The 24,408-nt window shown below is 40.7% G+C and overlaps 1 long non-coding RNA gene and 2 other non-coding genes across 3 annotated transcripts; all 3 read right to left on the bottom strand.

The window, feature by feature from the left end:
* Window positions 1-18,247: 18,247 nt before the first annotated feature.
* Window positions 18,248-18,864, bottom strand: LOC114570434 (uncharacterized). The gene is made up of 2 exons (XR_003694510.1): window positions 18,755-18,864; window positions 18,248-18,663 (listed from the first exon to the last, which is right to left on the bottom strand). It is a non-coding gene; the product is annotated as an uncharacterized LOC114570434 (long non-coding RNA).
* A 3,392-nt stretch (window positions 18,865-22,256) lies between these two features.
* Window positions 22,257-22,328, bottom strand: trnac-gca (transfer RNA cysteine (anticodon GCA)). The gene has a single exon. It is a non-coding gene; the product is annotated as a tRNA-Cys (tRNA).
* A 1,148-nt stretch (window positions 22,329-23,476) lies between these two features.
* On the bottom strand, window positions 23,477-23,548 carry trnac-gca (transfer RNA cysteine (anticodon GCA)). Its single transcript has one exon. It is a non-coding gene; the product is annotated as a tRNA-Cys (tRNA).
* Window positions 23,549-24,408: the final 860 nt, after the last annotated feature.

The following is a 24,408-nucleotide window of genomic DNA, read 5'->3' as shown; positions in this document are numbered from 1 at the left end:
GGGAGCCACTAATTGTTGAACCTTTTGAACTTGAAGTAAAGGCTCATCTGGCAAATGTCTACAGCGATACATTAGATGGACGTCAGACATATTTTTTACTAGTATTTGTGTTAACGTCTATATTACATGTAATCCTGTGTAGTAGCCTATAATTATCTCATCATATAACTTAATTTATTGACAGGGCTGGGTTTTAAAGATAGTTTCTCATTTACATACTATACATCAATAACTATGCACTATATATACAACTATATAATTAACGTTACAATCAGGAATGTGTTTGGATGATTACATGTCCAGAATATGTCACATTAACCTGTACATTTGGATAATTAGGAAAATTGTTATGCTAAAATCCCTTTTCTAGTCTGCTTTTCCTTTAATACATTTGAGACTAATGACATCTCTGTATGAGTGAAATAAAGATACAGTTTACGTTTAAGTACAATTTTGGTAAGCCTAATATGTAGCCTAGTTCTAAAGAACAGCACAATGCAGGATTTTAGATAGATAGATAGATTTTTTTACTGATCCCAAAAAAATGGGAAATAATGGTGTTGCAGCAGCAAAAATATCAGACACACAGCACACATACAGAGTATACATTAAATAATAGGAAACAATATACATTAAATAATAATTGAATACTACACAAGCAATATTTAAAATATATACAATTTGGAAATAAAATGTACAACTTATTCAACTGTATTATTACAACCATGAATATGTTGGAAACCTATTCATCAGCTGAGTTATCTAGATTTTTAACATAACCCACATGTTTGATTTAATATCAGAAGCAGAAACTCTGAACCAATTTAAATATCCTCCATCCTTGATTATAGTCTGCTGGACATGGTGGTCTAGATTGATAGATGGACTTTATTATCCCAAACTGGGAAATTACTGAAACTATTTAGGTGAACAGGAGGAGGGATTAATATCAGAGAAACAACAGGATCAATCTCTGTCATGTAGCTATGATGCTGAAGCCACAAGAAGACATGACCTCCTTTCTTTGTACAGTTACGGCCGTGATAATGCTCAACAGTATCTAAATAAACACATGCAAATATGTAAGGCCTGTCTGCATCAGCTGAGTCATTTGCATGTGTCCTTATTTCAGCCTGAGAAGATGGCAGCTTTTCTGTATGTGAATCAGTGACCCCCCCCCCCTCCATTAATCTTCCACCCATCCTGGCCTTCTGTTTGGTGAGTGCCATGTCAGAGGCATTACCATAACGATGCTGTACATGTTTTTTTCCCCAATGCTCCAGTGAATGTGGACCATATGGTGATGACGTGAAGAGGAGAAAGTGGTTAATGTGAGCTAAGCCGTGTAAGCAGTCCCATCATTTAATGATTAGCAGGGTAAGCAGCTGCCATCTGAAAGTTTGCTTTGAAATAACCAAACATTTTCCTCAATTACAGTTTTTCTCTTTTGTTTTTGTTGTACTAACACAGCTCTCCACCCATTGTACAACATTTACCTAAACAGCAGTGTCTCAGCTTCTAACCACAAATTGTCCTCTCTTGTACTGGGGCTTTCCCAGCTCCCTCTCTCCATAGGCACAGACACTATGCGAGGGTGGGAGGACCTCAGGATGTTCTCTGAATAACAGGCCCTCTCATGAGCAGACACCCCAGGGAGCAAGATATCCCAGCAGGCCACCCAGCCCACATGAGTGCATACATGCTCCCACAGAGTGTTTGTTTGAGGGCAGAGGTCTCATCCCTCAAAAAGTCCAAGCAACCATAATAAACCCAAGATGACAGTGTTCAACTTTGGTGAATGTGTGCTAGTGTGTTAGTATAAAGTGGTGGTTATCTGCTGATCTCTATGTGTGTTTCTTTTTACTTTTTAAAATCAAGATAAGACCATTTGCACAAATTGAGCTGAAGAAATCAGATTGTGGTCTTTATAAAGTTGAAAATGGGATATAATCGGCAATAAATGATGGTACAGAAGTGATGTAGGAGTTTGACTGTCAGTGTTTTTCAGAGGGAGCGGAAACTCTGGTGTTACCAGGCAATAAAATTTGGCTCTACTTAATCTTAACTGTTGTGACACAGTGGTGTTGCCATACACTATCTTGCAAGCCAAGGGATTTCTTTATGATACCACTCAGTTGAACACATGCCAGTATAAAAATATTATAACTATTTTTAACAGTTTACTGCTAACCAAGCTAGCCATTATGCTAGCTGCTTGAGGCTAATATGTTAATATGTTGCTAATGGAACATTGTTATTTTTGAACTGTTGGGCTAACCATTGTGAATTATTCTCTCTTTACTTTAACTTTTGTAGACTCTATATAGGCTGTGTCCTAGATTTATAACCGGGTTGTCTTCCTTTGGGAACTTGGAGCTAATTTGACAGCTAGGTTATATAATTCATTTTCACATTACCTTTGGTCAAACTGTTCTTTTTAGAATCTCACCATTAATTAATTAATTTAATTACTATCATTGAAGTTGTTATTTAATACTATTATCATAGTTTCACTGTTGCTTCCAATAAAAACTCCTAAAACCAACTGTCTTAACATTTATTTAAACTATGTTTAGCTCACTGTACAGGAGTGCTCCCACAACTAAATGTTGTTTCATAGTGACATTGTTATCTAATTATTTTAATTATTCTATTTATGACGCTTTGATTTTCTTCCAGCTCTGAATCCAGCAACAAAAAAAACATAATCCCATGCCAGAAAGATTTTTGGTTTAATTGCATGTTATAGATTATAATTTAGATTTTTCAAACAGCACACTTCCTCCCTCACATCTTAAAAGACAAGCCCATGCAATTCTCCAGGTGGTTATGTGAGTTTCAGTGATGGAGAAGCCAGTCTCTCCCCTTCTCATGGATCTGCTTAATGACCCAACTTTCCATATGGAGGCATCACCAAAAGGAGAAGGTGAACAGTGTAGATTGAGATTTAGTGCTCCATCCGTCACAGGTCAACCACCCACCCAGGCCAACGAGGTCAGAGATGGCCCTCTGTCTATACAATATAATTTATATTCTGTAAAGAGGGAATAAAAAATGGCTAAACCATGTGTTTTCCGTTAGCACTCGTGCATTTATCAAAACTCTGGATGGACGTCTCTTCTGTCTGTGGAAATAGACAAACTGTCTCACTTCACATTCCTCCAGTTTGCCAACATGTTGACCCAGTGTCATGGAGCGTACTTGCAGTCATGCTTACTTGTATATCTAATGGCAGGGATGTTAGCTCAGAGGGTCATCCCAATGAGGGTAATGGCCACTATCAAAACAGGGGCCTTCTGGTGGCCCAGCAGGAGGGGAGTCGTGTAATCCCATGCTGGACCCTTGTTCTGGGTTGTTTGGAGGCAGCGGCTTCCAAACTGTTTTTCAGCAAAACAGCAGCAGTAGACATGATGGGCTGAACAGATGTTATGTGTAGAAGAGCCTGAGCTGTAACAGATAAAGCCCTTCATCCTCTGGTCTGTCCTGTCGGCACTGAACAACAAGCCTCATCTTTAGGCTGTGCTAGATACAGAAGTAGGTTTTTGCACAAACGTGTATTTTAAGGCTTATGTAAAAGTGTGTAGAAATACTCTTACAAGATTTACAAAAGTAAAAGTACATTTGTATTATCATCAAAATACACTTCAAGACTGAAAGAGGCTAATTTGAATTACTGTATATGCTGCTGAATAGCTTAATCTATAATAATACACACTCATTATTGTTTTAATTATATTTTGTATTAATAATCAGAATCTTCAAAGTGACCCTAAAGCCTGCTAAAGTTGAATGATTCTTTTCACAATCCATTCAATGTCACTGAATATGACATGAATGTGTTTCGTGAGACTGAGGTGCACTCTTAATCTGTTATTTCTTATTTTTTCTGACTGCAATATAATAATTCAACCATCAAGCTGATCACTATCCAACAGCTTCTGCTGGGTTGCACAGCAGGAACAGTGTGGGGTCCATTTAGGGTCAGTGCAGGGTCACATACACATCTGGACATGTCATCAGCCCTCAAGATCTGCACGAAGACAGCCAATGTTCTTGCGCCAAAGACAGACTGGTGTCTGACAACATCATATCAAAAAACATGAGCCATTCCATTCTGTCACAAACAAATAGTCATATGTATAGGCAGCAAACTGTACTCACACATAATGTGGTTTGGTATGTCCTATACTGTCGGGGTTTGGTGTCAGAATGTTTTAAAGTCATTGAAAGTAGATATGGTGGCTAATGAGCGTGTCAAGATCTATTACTTTCAGGTGAAAGGTTGGGGTCACAGTTATCAGTGTCTGAAATCTGCAACAGCACCATGAGCTCCTTAACTGATTTTAAGTGATTTAACAGATGTGGCTCCTCCTCTTCACTTTCACACACCTTTTGAGCTGTGTCCCTGATAATGTGTCTGTTTATGAAATCATTGTTTATTTAGACTAATTTCACATGTGAATGAGAACAATCTGAAGGTTAAAGTTCAGAACCTGCTGTTTGATTCCAGCAGATATCCAAGACTATTGATTACAAAATCTTGATTGATCGTTGCTCACCTGGCCTTGCTGGTAAGCCGAGAGCCTTGCAACACATCCTAGATTTGCACGACCGCTCCTAATTCAATATTCTCATGTTCAGCCGTGTACATGCCTGTCTGTCAGACAGACTGCATGTCTGGCATGTGTGAGTGCAGCGCATCTCCAATTTTACACCATGTTGTCAGATCAAAGTGTGGGGCTGGCGCTGGCAGGGTGTTGCGTGCAGCCGTGCTCCCGGGTCATGTGTGAACCATCCAGCATTGCTGTCATCAGAGCATCCCTGGGGTGTGCTCCCGCTGGCTAATGGCCTCACACTGGAGCCCATAAGCCTACAATCCAGAAAACAGGCAGGATCTGGACTGCATATCTAACAAGGGCCATTTTCAGTACTGCGTGGATGATGATGGGTAACTTTGGTCTGCAGATGGAATACATTTATATACACAGACATGCTCTGTTATAGCTATAAAAAACAGAACTTCACATTTTAAAAACACAGAATTACTACACAAATAGCAGAAGTTTCAGTCTTTTCTTTGCAAGGCATTCTTGATCTTGTGTTTGAGACTGTAACAAAGGAACTGTAAAGTGTTGCACTTCTCTCTATAAAAGGTAACAGGAGAAACTCAAAGCAACGCCCCACACCAACAGTTTGTGCTGCTATTGAGCAGTTCCTCTCCAGCAGGAGGAATTCACCCTGGCAGATGGCAGGGCAGAGGCCCCCGAGGCCCCCAGGCAATGCTACACCCTGGGACCCGGATACCTAATCGTGCCTGTTGAGGCTCTCACCTGCTGCTCCGCTGCTCACAATGTTATCTCATCTCCCTGACCTATTGTGGCTCCCATCGGTGATAATGGCAGTTGAGAGACCCACGCAGTGCTGGAGCAGGGGCTCGCTCTCCCTGGAGAGAGGCAGGACCATGGGAAACCTGAGAGAAATTGATCTCTCCATCTTGCCTCCTCTGGTGGATCTCATTTCTTATCATGACCTGCAGACAGCTAATGTGTTGTTTTTGTTCAAGGCACAGATTGCTTTGATTTAAAGGACAGCTATTCTTAGAGTTGCTTGTGGGGCTATTATGTTTTATCAATTAGGTGCGGTTAGTCCTTTTCACCCTTATACTTTGCAGTGAAGAGGAAGAGCTTTGAGAGCAAAGGACTTTTGTCAATTAGCTACTGTACTTACATTTTTCTCAGACAGCAGAACAAATCAGTGTAATGTAAAATCTGTCACAAATATTTACCATCAAAAATGACATTTAATGTGTAATTTGATGTTCTCTGGTGTTATTACTCTGAAGTGTTATTTCCATCCTTTCACCCTGTCTCACCACATGAGTTCATAAACTGTCAGATCATAAATTTGCTTCCTTGGTTAACCAAAGTTGGTTGCATTTTGAAAACCCAGTTCTTGCAAACCTAACCAAACCACAGTGTTGAAGTGGAGAATCTGGTTGCTGTTATTGTTGTTGTCTTTTTTTTCTTGCTCTCCACTGCTTTAATTCCAACTTAGTCATTATTCCTGAGAAAACACCACCCAGTTCCTGTGTGACCTCGGTTCTCACCATCTCAGGCAGATATTGTCACAGCGGTCCAGACCTCACTGAGCCCTGCTGGCTTTATTCCGAATATGAGACAAATTAATTGGAAAGATGAACATTTTCTTGTTATGACGGTCAGATAATAATCAACAACAATTAGTGGGGCCAGTACACTACTACAATATGTTGCTGTATAACTTTATTCTCTTACAGCAATTTGGTTTTGTACTTGGCTTTATAAAGTTGGGGAACTCACAAAAGACATAAAAATGAAGCAGCAGAGGCCAATATATTCTGACTTTTTGTACCCTAATATAGGTCAAGCTCCAAAAACACTGGATCCTACATTTCCCATAATGCATTTAATTTATAGCATTTTTGATAAGATCCTCTTTGCCCTCTAAATGCCCACTTCTGTCAAACTCGATAAACGTTGGAGCGCTCTCCTCAGAGCCACAGAAGACATTATACAACTGTTTTCAACAAGCTAAGAAGTACTTTTTTGTGACCAATGAACTGAACTTCATGTGTAAAAGCAGTAGAGTGCCACTTCAAAGAATGGAGTTAAACTTTTAGGTGTCGGTGGCAAGCTCAGGCTTTTTTTTTGGATTTGATTGCTGTAAAACACGTGGAGGCTGCTACGTATCATACTTGTAGCTTCACAACCCTGACAATCTAGTTAATAAAAAATATATTTTTTTGGACACGGCTCAACCAAATTCAGAAATCAAAAGAATGAATCCTGCAACTTTTCCACTGACAGAGGAAGGGGAACTCTGTCTTTGTGACAGGCATTAAAGAAACAAAGTTGGATTTTCAGCCTCATAAGAAGCTCAGAATTCACTGAAATTAAAGAAAATTTCCTTTTGATGACATCACAGTTTGGAAGTTAGTTATCTAAATTGTTGATATTGCAGAAAGTTTGATGGAGACATTATACAGAGATTTGAAGAAGAACTTGAGAAGACCATCTAAATGGTGTCTTTGTGAATTATGGAAATGGAGAGAAATGGAGATCACAACCTCCATGTCCTCAGTGGAAGTTATGGGCCTGGCTGACATGCCTTTTCTGCAGGCAAAACACATTTTGCAGGACCCCCTCCCTGAGAAACAGAGGGGGTAGGGAGAAGCCAAAGAAGTGACACTGCTGATAACCCTGTGCCATTGTGTGCCTGGCTGCCAGAATATTTCTGTTTCACTGCAGTGTGTAAAACACGATGGAGATAACAGTAAATCCCAAACATTCTTGAAGCAAACAGCATATGTCCTTATCTTAAGATAGATTGCATCTGTAAAGACCACAACAATTGGAGGAGAGAGGGAATTCAGATGTTTTGTAATGTTATGCCTTAGGGACAAAACTGATTGTGTTTACAAAGTTAATAGAGCCTAAATGCACGCTAGTTATGGAAAATTCTTAAGGCCTATTAACTGCATCATAGACTGGCAACTGGCAAATTTGAGCAAGATTAGCTTTAGCTAGCCCCTAACTAAACTAACATTAGCTCCATTAATTTAACCCTGGTAGTTGAAAATATTTACGGCATAAATCCTCTTTAAATTCCTTTCAAACAACAGATTTTTGTTCAGTAGTTCATTCTGTACCCCATGATATTATAATAAGTACCTGTTAGTTAAAAAAATTAGCTACAACATAACATTTTTCCACAGTGTTACCCCTTATTCCCAGTGTTTGTTGCAGTAATGACAATAAATAACCTTGACACCGGTATATGAAGTAACTGAAGCAACAGAGGAGGCTTCCCTTCCATCAAACCTATCTCTATGGTTTGTTCAAGAACCACATCCTGCGCTCCATCAATAACAACAGAACCAATTTGTTTGCTTTTCACTCATCATGTGGAAGAAAGTGACTTATTTAATGACACACACATGGAAAGAAAAAGAAAATCAAAGCCGCTCTGCATCCTAGCGAGGTGGCCCCAACATAAACAGAGATCTGTGGAGCGGGAATAAACTTCCTCTGCTTGCACTGGTGCACACACTTCCTGAGGGGATTGAACGATGCATCAGATTGAACCCCGTTCTTTATGAAGGCTGGAAGTGTTTGACTCTGCTGGCAAGTGGGCCAACCAGGCAAATTCAAGCCACATGCTGATCCATGTCCTCATGAATGTTTTATCTGCGGCTCTAGGGACGGCAATGTCGGTCTGTTGGTCCGCTACTTTGGTCCAGACTGAAATATCTCAATAATTATCAGATGGATTGGCATGACAATTGCTACAGATATTCAAGGTTCCCAGAGGATACATTCTAGTGATTGATGATCCCTTGACACTTCCTGTAGCGCCACCAGCAGGTTAAAAATGTTCTCTTATTCAGTGAAATATTTCAACATCTACTCGTAGGATTAGCACATTTCGTACAGACGTTCATGGTTCCCAGATGATATATTATATTGACTTTATTGAGCCCCTGTCCCTCAAGCGCCACAATGAGGTTGACAGGTTTGTTTTTTATTCAAATATCTCGACAAATGTTAGAGGGATTGCCGTAAAAAAAGAGACTGATTTTTTTCAATAACTGTGATCCCCTGACCTTTCATCCAGCATTGTTATTGGGTCTGCACTTCATCAGGTCGACCTTGTGACCATATACATGCACAATGAATGACACTGCCATCTTCTACAGGAATCTTTGAATCTGTTCCATGGTTCTGTTTGCTTAAATTAAAGCAGCCAATGAAACTCAGTCACGGCTCAGTTTCCCACAATGTTTAGTGTTAAGATGATTTTCCTCTTTTATACATGATCTCAGCGCTAAGATGTTTGCTGAGAAACATGTCTGTTACTTTACTGTTATGGAGAAAGTGGATTATCTAGCTGTTTCTACTAATTCAGTGTGTTTTACAGCTTATTTTTGATTTCCTGCTCCATCACTGTAGATTAACATTGCCAGTGGCAGCAACCCAACTGCAACAAACCCTTGAATATGAGGGTCCCTAACCTCAGCACCCTGAGAAACACTAGAGCCCGTCTGAGAAGGCATAGCACTGCATAAATGGTGAAACAGTTAGATATGTGTGAGTTTTAGCGGCCTGGGGGGAGTCCCACCCAGGGAGACTGGAGAGGAAACCGTGCAGATGGAGGTCAGAGTTGGGCTGCTCACATTCTACTCACTACTTGTCCTGTTATTCCAATCTCCGCCAACACACAGACAGGATCGAGGAGACTATCCAGGGAATAATCTCAAAAAGGTTTTTTTTCAAGCTCTGCCCTGCGGGAGATTTCTTTTACAATCAACACAACCAACTCATGAAGATGATGGCATGAAATGACACGAAGCTGTAAAATGTGGTTATTGGGATAAACTTGCACTAAAGTCTTATGAAAGTTACATAAAGCAGTACAATTAGAGTTTTTGTTCTAAACTGCCATTTGTCATCTACAAAGGAGCCTTGATGCAACATAACAGCATGAATTGGCAAGTGTAACATAATCTAGGCTTAAAAGACCCTCCAAATGATGTTCAGCGTTTTTTTTTTTACATATTTCCAGACTTCTGCTGAATTTAGTTTGCAGAGGCTAAAGCTGGTCGTGTTTTTCATAGCTTAAATGGGCAAAGACCATCCAAAGATGTTAAATGTACAAGAGTAGTTAAAAAACTGTGTATATGTAATGATGGACAGGTCACTAACTAACTGATATTTGCTATTTAGTAAATACCAATGCCGCCTATGTTATTGTATCACTAAAGTATTTTAATATTACCGGAAAAAATATCCAGCACGGTATTTTAAGGCATGCAGACTACAAAGACAAAATCACAATGAGGAGTCTTCCTGGAGATGTGACTGTGTTCACGTTGTCTCAATTTGTAGATGTCACGGTGAGCCAGGTCAGGCTAACTTTGGCCAACACCAGTGAAGCAGCGGCATTGACCTGGGAAATCAGGATCTTTTCCGTCAATACTGCAGAGACAAAGAGATGTCAGAGGACGATGACCCTTTCCTGCTAATCAGAGGGAGGAAAGGACTCCTCCCTTCACCTCTGCTCAGACAGTGATGAGGTTTCCATGTTTGTGTTGGCTCATGACGGTATGACGGGACCTGTATCCAGAAGACAGGGATATAGAAACATATCTTTCGGATTTGTATAGAAAAGAGGAACTCCAGATAAGTCAAGATTGTTTATCATCCCCTACATTTTGAGTAAATTTCCTTTCTGTCTGTGATTTATTTATTAATAGTTGTCAGTGTACAATGAGTGTTGTAAGAATTTAGTTTCCCTTCACATTGTTTTGCCCACATTATTGTATAAATAATAATAATCCATAAACAAAGCTCTTGTAAGCCACAAGTTACACTTACGCAAGCAATCAAATCCCAAATCTACCTGTTTCCATTTACTCCCTTGTGGCGTGGCATGTTAGTTTGTCAGTCCGTCACTTTGTTCTAGACTGTCTCAACAACTATCGAATGGCTTGATGTGACATTTTGTACAGACATTCATGGTCCCAAGAGGTTAAAAAGTCTGCAGCCAAAGAAAGGGACAAATCACGATAATCGTGGATAGCGGGGCATATTTTCAGACAGTCTCTTCTGGAAGGCAAAACATGAAAAGTGACAGAAATGGTTGTGTAAAGACTGAAAAAAAGAGAAGTTCAAACCCGGACAGTATTTTCATGACACAAAAAGCAACAAAAAAAAGAGAGAAAAAAGACTGAGAACATGCTCATATTCTTTTGAATCCCTTCATGGATTTACTGATATGATGTGAAACTCTTTGGGTCCTCTTTCCTTTAGCTTCTTCAACAATAGCTCTATAGAGAGATGACCAGAGACTCTGAGGAGTTCTTTTCAAACATTATGGCCAACCATTGGCTGAAGATGCATATCTAAGTATGATTTGACCTGTGCTTTCTTCATGCTGGCTGAAGGTTTTGTCCAGAGCCCTGACCCACTTGCTTTTATGTACTCCAATCATCTTGGCCGTGGGCTGTGACCCCGGTAATGTTATACAAATGTCATGCGTCATAGGACTCACAGGCAAGCATTTGGCCTGCAAGCATTTTTGCAGAGAGGGTCCTTTGTAGAAATACAGAGACCCCTGGCAAAATGAAAGTCGGGAAGAAAATAAAACACCAACAGTTGGGCAAAGTTTTCTGTCCGCAAACTTATAATAAAAGTTCTTCTGTGGAACATTTTGTAATCTCTGTTGCAAGATATATTTATTACTCGAGTTAGCTCATCTTTTGAGCGTGTGGTTTATTAATTTATTATACTGTGGGAGTTTAATTTATCACATGCCCTTTATGACCATTCATTCTGTAAGCTTTGATGTTGAAGGTCAATTGTTGAAAAGTTGTAATTGTGTAAAGCTCTGGGGGTACATTGTCTTTGACAAGCTTGGCAGTGACGTGTTATCGTAACATGTTGCCACTAAGATGTCATAAAATACTGTCCAGAATGATTTCAGCTACAGTATATTAAATAAAAATCACTCCCTCCTAACATTTTGTTGCAATAAGAATGTCGCCAGCTCACCACAATCAGTGGGCTATCCTTTAGCCAACTGATGCGAATGGTTTATTGCCCATTTAGTGCACACTGAGATAACCTGATGTAGCCAGGGTTTGATCAAAGACATCAGCAGAAAATCACATTCCTCTGCAGCCGTCACCTCAAAGGAAATGACTCACAGTCCAGCTACAGTAAACAGTGAGGACAACAAGCTGTGCTTTTTATCTTGTCTTATTTCTGCTACACCCTGTGGCTTTGAAGCTTCGCAGCTGAAACCATCCCCAGACATTAAAGTTTCTTATTATAGTCACTGTTTATTGGTCAAGATTTAGCATTGTGTTTGTGTGGTCTGCAGAAGAGTAGACCAGAAAAAAACAATCTAAGGCAAGGAATGATGAGAATGATGCCCAAATGTTGCTCCTAAAAATGGTGCACATATATTTACTCAAGTACTGCACTTAATTTAGCTGTAAATATGTAAAGAAGAACTAATACAAAAAAAGTATGTGCCCACACTTTACTGATGGAAGAAGTATTCAGAGCATGTATACAAATCCAACAATGTAAAAAATAGCCTACTCCATTACAAGTAAAAAATAAAGTAAAAGTACTTTTTTTTTTACAAAAATCTGGCTCTTGACTGATGTATTATTACAAGATATAATAGATTGTTAATATGGATTCATCAATGTGTAAAAAGCATTTTACTGTTGTAGCTGCTCAAGGTGGAACTAGTTTTTACTATTTTGTATACAGTTAGCTAATTAGCTAGTTTAGATGTTTAATCTAGGGGTCAGGTCGTCCAAAGAGAAAAGAAGTAGAAACAAAATCCTGCTACACAAATCTGTGGACTTTTCTTTAATCTTTTTTGTGAGAAATATTTAATCATTTGACTTCTTTGGGCCTAAAGCTGCTCTCTCTTTGGCAGAAATGCTGACAACACACAGACATCTGAAACATGAACAGGAGCCCTAACCAGATACTATTTTATTAATGGTTCATAAGCCAAATGGTTGGGAACCACTTATTTAATCTTTATCATGTGTTTAGATGTTGTGATGCAGAGGTATAAAGTAGCATAAAATGGTCAAGTCTTCAAAATTTGGATTAGTACAGTACACAGTTATCCCAAATTAGTTGACTTTATTAGAAATTTGCGTAGAAACTCCATTAACCATAAGGTACCATAAGGTTTTGCACAAGGTGAACTTAACAGGTCAAGTTGTACTAACACAGAGCGGTAAGTTGATGCAGTAGACAAATCAAGTTAACATTAGTAGTCATTACTACCGTGGTCACTGAAGGCTTGTATCATGTGGATGCACCATAAGTTTTGATGTCATTGCTTCTTCATGGGGAGACATAAACTATGCACTATAGATTTAAACATGCAGAGAAACCTATTATATAAAACATAAACTACTCATCACTACTAAAGAAATAATTTGTCTATATAAATATTGTCTTTTCTTTGTCTGATTTTAAGAACAATATATTCATATACTCCAAAAAACAAAAAGACACAATATGCATAGTACATTGTGTCTTTTCAATGTGTACTGCTTGGATAATTTCACTCATGAAACAGAAATTGTAACTTCCATTCTGTTTCCAAGCAGTTAATAACTTTCTCACTAGCAAGATGCCATCAGTCCCCACCCGGGACTCAGTCATGGTGCAACAATAAATGTAGATAAACCGTTACTCTTAATCATCCATGAGATAAACATGAACACTAAATCAACCATACAAAACTAAAACCCAGATAACATCAATGCACACCCAAAACATTACCAGAATATTATAAAACACACTTTAACTAGGACAGAAACCGTTCAGAACAGTTCAAATACAGAAACTTAACATCCTTAGTTATCTCTGCTTACTAATATGATCTGTGCACTGCATACTTAAGCTGATTATTACAAACAACTAATGTGATTTAGTAATGAATATGTTTTTTAACAAAACATGAAAGAATAAGTAGTGACCATTAAAAAGTTTAATTACAACTAAATGTGGGTTTACAGTGTACTTGTACTTAAATGTATTCCACTAGTGGTGCACTTTAAACGCACAGTTGATTTTGATGTATCATTTTAAATGTATGTGAATTTGTAAAACTGTATTACTGCTTGTTCCTCTGCCTGTTTACCTTGGAACCATTTCATCATCAAGTCAAATCTGAACTGGACTCTAAACCAGATTCTAGAGTTTGTGTGTTATCAGTAGCAGAATAAAGGCTTTTTTTGTCAGTGATCCCAAAGCTTAAAGTCCTATTTTATGTCCTCAAGAACAGACGGCTTAGTGATTCAGCAAGCTGCCATGGAAACCAGAGTTGTCTGTTGTGTTGGTTGTGTCAGAGATCTGCCCCTTTGCCCTGACCCCTTCCTCTCGGTGGCGGCACACTTTCCCCGGGGGATTTCACATACAACATCTGCCCTGTCCCCCCCTCTTCGCCCTCTCTCGACCCACCCACTACAAAAGCCAGAGAGCTGCTGGACTGGCTTTTCTCAATAAAGGCCATCCACACACACCTGCTGAGAGGGTTAGAGGTCATGATCCAACAGGGACACTCTATCATGACCTGGCATGACATTCCTATACAACATAGCAAAGGAGAACATGTTCATTCTTACACTTACTGAGAAAGAAGCGTAGAATAAGCTCTCTCTGAAAAATATCTAAATAAAGCTTTTTTTTTGTAGAAAGGTATTTTATTGGGACATCTGCTGAGAACATGGCTGACCTGGATTTTCTTAAACATTACATCAGCTTCTCAAAACCTTTTCCCTTTTCATTTTCCCAGGCTGTAGCATCTGACCGCTCCGTCAATGTGGAGACAGAAGAAGAGGGAGTTCCCTTTGGTGTCTACTGAGGCTCACTGCGCTGCCTGCTGCCTCGCCAGGCCCTAAAGGAATCACCCGGCCTTCATCAATCTGTCTCCACATTCCACAATAGCTGACAAAGGGACTCCACTCTCTCCATGGCAGATGGCTTCGCCTCGGGCTGTCCACGCCAAGCTCCCATTGTTTAGGCTCCAGGGTCTGATGCAGGGACCTTTGCTCCTCCTCCTTCAGTGTCACAGAAGGATACTTGGGGTGCAAAAGTTGAATCAAACCTCTCCGTGTTTGGGTGAAATCAACAAAACATTTGATATTTCATGTTTGTTTTGGTGTAAGCTGCACTGCGTGTTGCTAAATTTCTAAGGACGTTAATCTTGAAATTAAATAAATACATGAAGCATTTGTGCTCCAACAAAAAGATGTTATCTCCCTGGATTATCCAGATTCCCAGAGGAATACAGGAAGTTAGCGTGGCCCCAGCAGGCAAACAGCAACAGACTCGTACAGTTTGCTATCATGCCGGAAGCCATGTTTTCTTTTGTTGTCTGCAACCATTGAGTAAAAATAAAGCAATTTTGAGGAAACTGCATTTATACATTTGAAATAAAGGTGGATGATGTCACAAAATGTTGGTCATCCGATACCGAGGAAACCCACGGCCAGAATCACCAATATCGATACAGATTTTGATTGGATATTAGGCATTTCCTCTGTGGGTTTTCTGGGATCTTAAAATTGGTTTAGTTAAAGATCTTTTACGGCCTTTTCTTTGCAGCTCTTCCCTTCCTGAAAGTGGAGGGAAGTGAAGTCTTCTTTATGATGTGGGATTCCTCTTTGAACGTGCTCACTAAAAGCATGCAGGAGCTTTGACTGACTCCATTCAGCAATTAACATAAAGCTGCCTCTCCATTAGCGAGCATGCAGCCTCAGCTCTCTGGGCTTTTTGTGAGGGAGCTGGCTATGTTTAACACATCTGTTGTCTCCCATGTCTGAGCAACCCACAGACAGGTCTGTGCACAGTAATCCTTTTATTCATCTCTGAAAAGACCTATAGGGGCTCCTGATAGATGGCCTTCATTCCAATCCGGATAATGGGAAGAATGGGGAACCACCACTCCAGAACACCCCCTGCTCCAAGCTCCTGAACATCCTTTTAAAAGGCTCCTCTTAAACAGTCTGATGCTGAGTCTAATCACGTTGAAAGGAGAAATTGTGTTTAGCAAAAGAAAAAAAAGTGCCGCTTTTAGAGCTGGTGTTATTTCCTTTAACATCTCAACAAATTCACAGAAAATAGTTTTATGAAAGGGAACCTTCATGTGCAAAAAGAACACCTGTCAAAATCAACTTCCCATCCAAATTTAGGCTAAGTTTAAGAGAATTTTCCTGAATATCGGTAAAAGAAAATACAAATGAACGTATTTTTCTATCCACTACTGTCATGTGAATATTAGGAGTTGAGCGCATCGAGAGAAACATGTAAGGTTTATTCATTTAGTTTGTTTTCATTACACATTGTTGCATTTTTCTTTCAATATCAATACACCAAATTTTTGGTCTCGGCCAAATGTAAAAAAACTGTTTTTTTTTGCAATATTTTGAATTTGTTTGTAAATGAAAATGCACATAAAAATAAGTGGATGGAAACATACTTACAGATATATTCCATCGTGTGAAGGGCTCATTGCACGAAGGGACTATGCTCTCAAAAAAGAAATACAAAATGCAAGTTTCCATCAAAAGAAATACAAGTCACACTGTAGGCTTTGTGCAAAATTGTGCAAAGCCAACATACTGTAAGTCTTCATCAGGATGAGGACCTAAGTTGGTCGCAATACAATGGTCATTTTGAAATACGTATTCCATGTAAATTAAACTTTAATTTTGCACAAAGCCTACAGTGTGCCTTTGATTGTTTTTTGAAGAAGACGTTTGAGACCATATTCCACCCATGTAATGAGCCCTTCACAAGATTGAATAAGCACAGTACACCTGAATTACACAAAGAGCACCTGTATGTGCTTCTTCTCCATTATAGATATAGTTATTTCCACTTAATCAAAATGGCCATGGGTTTATAGAAATTGTCAAATATTTCCCCATTCTTTAGTTTATTAATCCTATCAGCAAAACACAAAGTTTATGTACTCAACTGTGGATGTGAATGTCTATAATAGCTTTTGTTTAAAAGATAAACTTTTGGCCATATTTTTCTGGCACATTCCTAAAAACATAGAGGCCTGGGTAGTGTAAATGAGGATTAACAACATGAGGTCAGATTCTATGGGAGTGGAGGGTTAGGAGGGTCAGAGGATGTTTACCGCAGCGCTTCAGTATCAGTGATCAGGACAGCACTGGGATGGAAAGACAATAGACAAAACAATGTCCTATTTAAAGATGGGTCACTGTTATTTATAAACCAGTGAAGAGGCCAGAGGAGGTGGGATGGAACATGAAGACAACATTTCACTCTTTCTTTATTTTTGTGCATTCACAGCTACACCCAGTCTCCAAAATATATTGGATCCAACATTTCCCAAATTACATTTTCAGGTGATTTCATGACATTTATCAGGCCTGCATACTGCCTTGTGTTTCAGTTCTCACTAACGGCTACTCTAATGCTCTTATCAGAGTAAATCCAGGGATCCGGCGCTCTCATCCATTTATCATACTAAGCTCTTATTTTGACATCTCTAAGGGGCCCAATAGAGCTTGTTACATCGTTAAAAACAGAGACAAATTTAACCTGTCAAAACAGTTACAGAGCACATTAATCTGCAGCCCAGGCAGCTGATGATATCTTTAATTCTTTGATACCAGTTTTGTTGGAGACGCTTTTCTTAACGTTGCAGTAAAGCATGCAGTGTCTCTTATCTCGAAGAATGATTCTGACACATGGGGCTTGTTAATTTTCCGTGTTGTGCAGTCCTGAACGTGTCCTGTGTGGTATTCCTCTAGTCAGAGATATTCTCGTCATTGTCTATCTACTTGTGAGATCCGCTTTTTAAATCAAAATAGACACTTGTGGCTGGACACAATAGGCAGCATTGTTTCTCTGTGAAAGGAGAGCATGTGCTTTGCTAATGCCGTACTTGCAGCAGCTAACCTCCGGGACAACTTCGACATTCAGCCTTTGATTAAGCAGCACAGTTATGCATGGATGACTTCCTCCAAGGTGCCTGGAGGTTGTGGGAAAGGGCCAGTGAGTAAGCGTGGCCTCAATCAAGGGGCCGGTCCTGCCTCACTGAATGGACTACACACACTTTAATGAAACTGGGCCGAGGCCTGCTGAGCCGGGGGGGCCAACTGTAGATTGCATAACTAAAGCCCCGTTTACATGAAGGGAAGACGCAGATATTTTCCTGCGGTTTGGCCTCTCATTTACATGAAAACCCTGTTTCACAGAAAACGATTATTTCCGGCCAAAGTGGAGATTTTTGAAATCTTTGTTTGCACATTTGCATGTAAACTGAGACAAACGGAAGTTTAGGCAGCCGAGAGAGAGAACGAGGACGTGATTGGTTGCTGTTGTTGCTATTGTCGGGATTCTGATTGGCTAACGTGGGCTTGAGCTTCTCGTTACACTGCCACCTACAGGTCTGGCATGCTCTTGACTGCATTAACGGCCTATATACACGCGTACATATAAACAAACACTGAAAAATGAGAGGTTGAAATGTCTGTTTATGAAAATAGCCGTCCACGTGTAAACGTAGCATGAGATTGGCCGAACAAACGTAACTCTGTGTGTGTGTGTTTAAATAGACAACCTTAATGCCAAGCCCACTCAACAAACACATTCTCACACACACACACAAACACACACACACACAGTTGTCCATTATGTCCATTGATTTATTGTGACTTTAAGGCATCTCAAGCAAATTAATGTCATGAAGAGTGCCTAATTCAGGCAAAAAACTAGGGTTGTGTCCATGTAATGTGAATAAGTGTGGACATGTTGAATATTTCAATCCAACACCATGTTTTTGTCTTGACCACTGAAATACAGTCGATGAAAGGCAGAAATTGAAAAAAAGATGCTTTTAGTTTTATCTTAAGTAGTGTATATGTTAACCTTGCGCTTTGAAACAGAACTGAACCCACAAGGCAGAACGGTTTATTGCCAAAAACAAACAAAAGAGAAACTCAAAAATGGAAGCTGGGGGTGGAGTAAGGGTTAAGAGTGGTGGTCGGGATGTAGATCAGGTTGAGGCTGGGCGAGGCAAGCAGGTAGGTGAAGCATGGCAGGGCTGAAGGCAAAAACACATCAAAAAGGTAGGTAAGTAGCATGCAGAAACAGAGAGCAAAAAAAAGGTTTACACAGTAGGAGACAAACCTTACCACTGAGGTACAACAACAAATTGGGGAAGAGAGGAGTGGGAGACTGGGTTAAGTACTGCAGCAGGAGTAAGATGGCAATCAGTGCTGAGGGTTTCCAGGTGGTTGAGTGAACAGGCAGGTGAATGCAATCAGGATAGCTACGCCCAGCCTCACACAGAACACAGACAGGGGAGACAAACATAGGGAGATGTGTAGTCTATAAAGCTGGGTTACATATGAAGTGTCAAAAACACTCAAGATGTGTTAAAAATGTTTTAAGACATGTCAAAGTACAGTGAAACCTTTCTTTCTCAGCAGATGAATTTAAAAACAGCCTTCTAGTGTCAAGTGAAGTAAGTAAAACATATTTTGAATGGAGGCTGACTTTAAAAAAACTGCTTCAATTAAGTTTGGAGCAAAAATAAACGAATAAGGCCAAAAGAACAAAAAGAATATCACATGAATCTCAGCTTGGCTTTCTGCCTACAGACAATAGAGTACAAATTCCTGATAGCAGCGACATCATCGTAAAGATCCACATTAAGGCCTTTTGGCCAGAAACAGACTAACACAAGCTTAACAGTGCAGGGTCTGGTCCTGCAGCAGGGACAGGGGGCTGATCCGGGGTCAGGGCTGTTTGTGCCCAGCCTGATCTCAGGACACATGCGGTGGTGCGAGGGCTCGGCCACAGACGGCCTCCTATTAAACAGCGTGATTAGTGTGGCGCCCGTATGGAAGCCCTGCGAGGGTGACGGGTCGGCTGCCTTCAGAAGGAGATTAATATAAATCGCAGGCAGGGAGGAGCACCTGCCATCCGTCTACCCAAAGACTGCAGAGCATGAGATCTAACACTATCTGTGTTTGAAGTCTTCCAGGAGTGGAAATGCCATTAAATAGCTTTACACATTCTTGGCTCATGCTTATAAGATACTACATTGATATTCTATCTGAAAATAAATCAAGTATGATGTATAGATGTTCACAATCAGGGAGAACCTCACAGACTTCATGTGACTTCCCCTGATATCAGTAACATGATATCTACTATCCCAGTCATGTAATACATCCAAACCTGCTCCTGTCATTGATGTCTCCCATGGGAAATCAAAAAGGCTTGTAAGCAGTGCTAATACTACAGTTTCCCACGGATACTACAAGAGCTAAACACGGCTGATACTACGAGAGGTCACTTACGAATCATGTTTCTGACACTAGTGTGCAGAAATACTTAAAATTCACTCACTTTAGAAGCCCCATTGTGCACAGGCTGGGTGATTTTTTTCTCTCCAATGAGTACATGATTTACATTTACAGTTTGGAATTTTGTCAGGAAAGAAATGCCAACATGCTAAATCCCTATTCTTTTTATGAGCTCCTGACAGTAGAACAAGGACTTTGCTAATCCACTTAATACGAGAGGATCAGCCCGGTTGGACCCACCACAAGAGATAAACCGCTGCTCTGTGGGATGGAAGCTGCTCTTGTTCCCTGTCTGGAGCAGGTCCAAGCTGGTGCCAGGAATTAATCTGTCACAAAAAGAAGGGATTCCCTCAGCGAACCAGTTTGGAGGGTCTGGGAAGAAGGTGTGTGTTTGTGTGTGTTTGTGGAGACAGGTTGTATGTTCAATATATGCCATGTGGCAAAACCCCTGCTTGGCCCATTTACACATTATCCTTTAATACTGAGTCCTGCTGTTGTCATTTAACACCAGTTCCCTAAAAATAATAGCAATTAACAGATCACGAAAATAAACAACAGCTGTTAAAGCTGGAAAAATGATGAGAAATTACAGAACATTGGCACAAAATATAGGTACTGAGAAAAGGAAAAATATCTGTAACAACTTATACATTATATTAAGCATAGTATGTTTGCCCAATTACCAGAGTGTCTTCAACAATTAGCCAGCATTTACTGTATTGTCTCTCACTGTTTTCACATAGCAGTAAAGTCATATAACTGCCCTACAGTCACATCTGCTTTTCATTGTGTGGCTCCTTAATTTGTCTCGCCTCCTATGTTGCAGTATATCACCCTGCAGAGCTCACTCTCTGTAAACAATAAACCATGACTGAACTTTGCCGCTCTGCATTACAAAAACATGAACTAAAATCCAGTCTTAAAAACAACAAGTAAAAGGTTAAAATGAGTGTGAGGGACGTTAATCACTCTTACTGGTTGTTAATAGACCTCTGGCTGCAGAGCAAACATTAAAATCCTAAATAGATACAAATGGAATGGATTGATGGGGGTGTCACGGTATCAGAAGTGAATATTGTGAGGCTTAGGGGGCACCGAGCATCTCAGAAATGTTTGCAGACAGTGGTTTCCTTTCAGCCCGCTGGGAGAGACCACAAAGCCCTGAGGCCTGGGGAAGTGAGGAGGTCACAAAGGGTTGGTCATTTCTGAACACAGTACCAGAACACTGGTGTGTGAGACACAAGGGAGTCCCCCAGGTTTTTTTTACCTGTGGTCCAATGCATGGGCACCAGTAGTATAAATGAAGGACTCACAAAAGTCTCACTGCAGCGATGCTCCATTTTTCTGTCCTTTAAAATGCCAAAATAGTATCAATTGCTTTAGAGATGATCAATACGTTGTATTTTATAAGAATTGGTGTTTTTCACAGTTTTAGCATTTAGCCTGTTTGCCAAGTAGAACTGGGCGATAAATCGATTTCATTAATTAATTCAAATTTATGGTATAGGACAATGTTTAAATAATGAAACTATATATTTTTTTACTTTAGCTTGCGTAATTAGCTCCCGTATGTCATAGTAACATATTGTTACTGTGTGTAACACCCACACGCCTGCTCTCTGAGGCTCTATTTGTTGCCGACACCGTCGAGGCCCAGAGGTCCTGGGGGGAGCTGGAGTTAGTGGGTGGCTGGCTAGTTAAATAGTTTCCTAATTCCCCTATGCATATTGCCCAGCCATACTATATAGGTTTGTCTATGCTGTTATGTAGTGAATTTCCCCACAGAGATCAGTAAAGTTAGCCTGACAAGCCAGACCCACATCAAGATTTTGGGTCTGGGAACTCACCATTGACAGGGCTCAATCTGAGGGGGGGAGGGATAAATGGTTGTCTTTCAAATTCCCTCTGCACGTAATAGGATAGCGCTACAACCAGGCAGAGCAACGAAGAAGGAAGAGAAGCTAGTTGATAGATACAACTTTTGCCGTATCTGGTCGGCAAAACTCTGAACACATCTTCCTTTTTTAAGAATGATTTCTGTGCCGTTCTTTGTTCTTTTCTCAAAGAAAAGCTTAACTCCAAGTCTTCCAGAAGACCGCTGTTCGAAGCAGCGACTGAGCAGCCCGCCCACCGACTCCATACATGATTTGATTGGCCTAACCAGAGTCTGGTGTTTCCAGCTTGCAAGCCACCGGAGAGTGCCTAGACCCCCTTGGCTGCAAATTAAATTTGCTGCGTCTAGATTTCTAGGCTACAGTAAAGTCTCTTCTTATCTTATTCTCCACATATCTAAATTCTGTAAATATTTCTCCTGTATAAAGATAGGGGGCATCCGGATTTGAACCGGGGACCTCTTGATCTGCAGTCAAATGCTCTACCACTGAGCTATACCCCCTGATGAAAACTTCACAATAACAGAAGTTAGATAATGACAAATACCTACTAAATGTTGTTATTCAACAAAGAGGTGTCTGTTATATACTGTTAAAACTAAACTAAAACCAGATCAGATCAGATCCAACAGTCCTATTCTTCTACCATAACACACACACACACACACACACATTTCTGAACACAGTACCAGGACACTGGTGTGTGAGACACAACGGAGTCCTCCAGTTTTTTTTTACCTGTGGTCCCATGACCACCAGTAGTATAAATGAAGGACTCACAAAAGTCTCACTGCATCCATCCATCCTCCCAGCTGGACGTGCCTGGAACACCTCCCTAGGGAGGCGCCCAGGGGACATCCTTACCAGATGACCGAATCACCTCAACTGGCTCCTTTCGAAGCAAAGGAGCAGCGGCTCTACGCCGAGCTCCTCACGGATGACTGTGCTTCTCACCCTATCTCTAATAGCCGGGACACATTTAGCCGATTATCGGCAGTTAGACAGTCTGGCGAGGTCAGTGACGCGAATCTGTTCGGTGTGTCCCGTGCCGTCGTCAGTCTGGGGGGCTGTCGGCGTTCATTTTGGCCAACCTGACATGTTCAGTCGGCGGCAGGGCCGTCGGGACTCACCGTAGAACTGTAGATTGAGAGCTTTGCCTTCTGGCTCAGCTTCTCCCACTCCCGCTGCAGCCCTTCGGGCCCTTCGGTACCCTGCAACTGCCTTCGGGGTCCTCTGGGATAACATATCCCGGAAAGACTCCTTCTTCAGTTGGACGGCTTCCCTGACCACCGGTGTCCACCACGGTGTTCGTGGGTTACCGCCCCTTGAGGCATCTAAGACCCTTAGACCACAGCATCAGCAATGGAAACTTTTAACATTGTCCACACACGCCTGCTCTCTGAGGCTCTATTTGTTGCCGACACCGTCGAGGCCCCGAGGTCCTGGGGGGAGCTGGAGTTAGCGGGTGGCTGGCTAGTTAAATAGCTTGCTAATTCCCAATGCATATTGCCTAGATATACTACATAGGTTTGTCTATGCTGTTATGTAGTGAATTTCCCCAAGAAGATCAGTGAAGTCTCTTCTTATCTTATTTTCCATAACTCTGAAACTCAATGTCTAAATTCTGTAATTTTTTCTTCTGTATAAAGATAGGGGGCATCCGGATTTGAACCGGGGACCTCTTGATCTGCAGTCAAATGCTCTACCACTGAGCTATACCCCCTGATGGAAAGTTAAAAATAATAGAAGTTGGATAATGACAAATACCTGTTAAATGTTGTTATTCAACAAAGAAGTGATGCTTTATTGTAGACTGTATCTGTTAAATACTGTTAAAACTAAACTAAAACCACTTCTGGACAAAACAGAAGAGAAATTATACACAGTGTGTGTACACCCACATCACACCCCCAGATAACTGAAAAATAATAGGAATCAGATAATGACAAATAACATTATCTTCTCGCGACACCACACTTCAGTTGTTACGATTAAATGGATCTGTACCATCAGGCTCTATTAGCTGCCGACACCGTCAAGGCCCAGAGGTCCTGGGGGGAGCTGGAGTTAGCGGGTGGCTGGCTAGCATTTTTTTTTTTTTTACTTTAGCTTTGGTAATTAGCTCCCTTATGTCATAGTAACATATGACATACGTGTGACATACGCTGTTGATCCATTTGTCTGTGCAACGCTTCACTCTATTCCTATGGGTGACGTCAAGCGACTTCAACGTGCACACAAAGCATTCCGGGAGGGCGGCGCTGCATTTGAAAAAATGCTGCGCGTCCAAAAGCTGGCCGATGCCCATCTTTATGCAAATGAATCCGTTGAACTTGACACGACTATCCAGTAGAAGTAGACCAAAATCTTTCAAACTAACCTTTGTCGATCTGAAATGAAGACAGATTCAGCAACTGCATGGCTTATTTCTTAAAATGTTTTCAGAAAGACATTTCGGTGAACTATTTTCGTAAAATACTGGAACGTATTCTCAACGATCCACCATGACACTATCTCAAGCAGCCAGACCCACGTCACGCGTTCGTCCAATCAGCTGCTGGTTGCAGCTGAATTTCCCCACAA

Source organism: Perca flavescens, chromosome 15 (genome assembly GCF_004354835.1).
Source record: "Perca flavescens isolate YP-PL-M2 chromosome 15, PFLA_1.0, whole genome shotgun sequence".
NCBI lineage: Eukaryota > Metazoa > Chordata > Actinopteri > Perciformes > Percidae > Perca > Perca flavescens.
Note: the sequence above shows the minus strand (reverse complement) of the source record. Positions and strands in the feature narration are given on the sequence as shown.